Here is a 3,200-nt window from a genome sequence, read left to right as displayed (position 1 = left end):
GCGGCGGCGGCGGGGAGGCTGGAAGTTACCGAGTTTTAGTGTCGCAGAAATGGGAAGCGAGCGAAGCCAAAATGCCCCCGGGGAGCGCGGCCCCGCTGGGGAGGCGGGCTGAGGAAGGCCGGCCCGCCCTCTCTCCTCCTCCTTCCCCCCCCTTTCTCCTTCCCCTTTCCGCGGCTCCCCCGCCGCCAGGCCCCTCCCGCGCGCGGGGTTTCGGCGGCGCCGGGTTCCCTCAGAGCCCGTCAGGGGCCCCGGGGCGCTGAGGCGGTGGCGTCTGCGCGTAAGTGCCGGTGTCTGTCAGGCGGTGGTGGTCCTCTTCTCCTCGCGACGTCGCGCCCGGGGCCGTGCCTCGGGTTTGGGGCGGGAAACGACCCCGACGGAATCACCAGAAACGGGCTTTTCCGCCGTCGTTCGGCGGGGCTTGCCCGGGCAGCTCTGCTTGGGGCCGTCGCCACGGGGGCGGAGGGTGCAGGGCTGGCAGGGAGCTCGGCTTGAGAAGTTTCCTTTAAAACCAACCAACCCCAGACCCAAACAGCTATTAACGATTTGATTCATTGTTCTTGCCGCCAACCAAACCAGACGTGCGGGACTGACGAATCTTCTGGCTTCTAGGAGCGATGGCAGGAGGAGGAGGAGGAGGAGGGTTGTCAACGCGAGGACAAGCGAGGGATGGTGATGCCTGCAACCTATGGCTGAACTGGAGGTAATTCACTAGCGGATCAATAACGTGCCGAAGGTTCCTGAAAGGCTGCAGCGTTGTACGGAGCCTGATTAGCGATCAAATCGTTTATTTATTTAATGTTCGGTAGCGCGACGGTACCGAATAAACGTTCCGATTTGTGCTGTAACTGTTTATTTGCTGCTCGCAGTCAAAAAGGAAAAGAAAATAAAAGTAAAGCAAATGTCCGCTGATAATTACCTTTAAAAAAAAATCGGTATCCGATGAGGAAGGGGGTTTAAAGGAGCGTAATTACTTGTCTTTATGGTTTGCAGTGCCTCTGTGCTTTTTCAGGTCGAGCTGGGGCCTTGCAAGAACGAACGTGTTTGTGGACAATAAGAATGGATTTAGCAGGGATCGATGTAAACAGGGGAAGCTGTCATTTTTTAATATTTATTTTGCCCCGATTATTAACTAACGTAACTTGTGAAGCAAAGCCAAAAGTATGTTTGAAATCACGTAGAAACTAGACAAAGAATATTTTGTGTGTAAAGACCCTGAAGGTCTCAACTATATAACTTTTAATAAAATTCAATTGAAACTGTATTTCTGGGCAACTGAGGAGAGGCCGAGTTGAGCTTTTTTTATACATATGTTTCCAAGGCCCCCGAGCTCGGTGTACGAGCCTACTGCTTGAGCTTTGTGCTTGGCACGGTGAGAAAGCTTTCTGCAGCCACCCTTCTGCTTTATTGCACAAATGTAACCATGAAAGGTTAGAGAACGGAGGCTAAAATGTCACATATTTCCATAAAGTCATGTTACAAAAAGTGATAAAAATTAGATGCCTAGTTGCTGTGTATTTTGACATACAATTATCAAATGTGGTAAAAATCATTAAAATCATAATCCAGCATGTGGTCTGTAATCGTGAGGGTAAATGTATTTTGTAGTACGGATTTTATTTATTTTTTTTAAAGTAAAATCGTGCATACTAGATTTGATCATTTGATCTGTAGCTATGCTCACTTTATATATTTCAGAATGTACGGGTGTCTCCCTTTTCCTAGTTTTTATAACAATAACCACTCTGTGTTTCAGCTTTATTTTAAATCCACACTTCAAATAATTGAAATGGCAATGAAATCGTATTTACCATCTAATAAAGATTTAAAAAATAAAGTGACTTGAGTCTTTTCTTAGTGATGTAAAATATGTATTGTCATATCTCTCATAGGTGGTTCTCGCAACAAAGAGCTACGTGAATAATGTGATTAACGTTTTAATTTCTGTTGGTGTTTACATAAAAGAAAGTATACTTACATACAACATCACTAAAACTATAAACCAAGGAATAGCGAAATTTTAGCAGTTAGAGAGTCTGAAAGTAGAGGAAAACTATCCTGAATATATTGAACTTCCCTGTTCTTTTGGCAGCTCTTTAACTTTTCCTGATGCAGTTTAAAATACAGCCCACAGAATCAAAATGTTCTTGGTGTTTTGACAGTAAAATAAGGATTGTGGGTTTGGTTTGTTTTGTTTTTTAATTTTCATAGAGCACCAAGCAAAATGGAATCCCGGTCCCTGACTTGGGCCTGAGCACCACAGTACTACAAATAATATTTAATAAACAGCTTTTACAAACACACATTCCACTTCTTCTTACAGATGAAATCTGATGGGGGTTTTTTCTTTATTTGTGGCTTAACATGGAAGTCACACAGGCCACAAAAGAAGATGCAGAATTATTATTGTTTGGTGATGCATGTTAGAATGAGTCTTAAGAGTTCCTGCAGCAGTAACAAATACTCCATTAATTTTTCAGAGATATTTTAAAAAAATTTTTTTCCCTGTTGCAGTTAAATTGAGGATGTTTTTGTTATGTACACAAGTGCAGAAAAATGTCCTCATCTCTGAATTTTTACTGTCTTGATTGTTTTGCCTTCAAATAATTCCTTTTCTTTCGTGTGATCTTGTCACGTTACATTATCCTTAAGTAAAAATAGATCAGTTCTGCTTTGTCAGTGAGATTTAATAGTTTTTTAGGAGATATTTCTACTCTTAAAGGTCTGCCTTAAAAAAAAAAAAAAAAAAAAGTAGTAATGGAATTATTTTCCTTTTTCAGCTGTAACAATTGTTAGTTAAAATCTCAGATTATTTTAAACTAGTAATTAGACTGTTTTAACATCTGATAGTTTTACATACTCTTTTTGCAAATGTCGTGTCCTGTTATTTTATTTTGTGACTTTCAAATGCGAATATTCACACATGTTCACTAAAACAATTTTACAAAAAAGCAAGAATAAATTTTCCTAGATTTTGCTGTTAATAAAATTGATACGTAAAAGTTGCAGTCAGTTATGGACTGATCCCAAGGGTTGTTTGGGTTTTGGTTTGTTTGGTTGTAGGGGGTTTTTTTCCCCCTACCTTGGCCTTTTTTTTTTTTTTTTTTTCCCCCTACCTTGGCCTTATGGTTTTTTTTTCTTCTCCCTCTCCCCCCCCCCCCCCCCCCCCCAACCGCCCTTCAACTCCTCTTAAAATATAAACA

General features: G+C 41.8%; 1 protein-coding gene across 2 annotated transcripts in view; it reads right to left on the bottom strand.

Moving 5' to 3' along the window:
- The window catches only part of PHIP (pleckstrin homology domain interacting protein), a 113,685-nt gene extending 113,516 nt beyond the window's left edge, over positions 1-169 (bottom strand). The window contains exon 1 of one of the 2 annotated variants that reach the window (XM_010565760.1): positions 30-169. The gene's annotated coding sequence lies outside the window, so the exon portion shown is untranslated. The remainder of the gene's footprint in view (positions 1-29) is intronic. The other variant, XM_010565759.1, reaches the window with a different exon arrangement.
- Between the last annotated feature and the right edge of the window lie 3,031 nt (positions 170-3,200).

This window comes from Haliaeetus leucocephalus, unplaced genomic scaffold (genome assembly GCF_000737465.1).
Source record: "Haliaeetus leucocephalus isolate CR32 unplaced genomic scaffold, Haliaeetus_leucocephalus-4.0 Scaffold195, whole genome shotgun sequence".
NCBI classification, from domain to species: Eukaryota; Metazoa; Chordata; class Aves; order Accipitriformes; family Accipitridae; genus Haliaeetus; species Haliaeetus leucocephalus.
The sequence above is the reverse complement of the archived record's forward strand: the minus strand, read 5'-3'. Positions and strand labels throughout refer to the sequence as shown.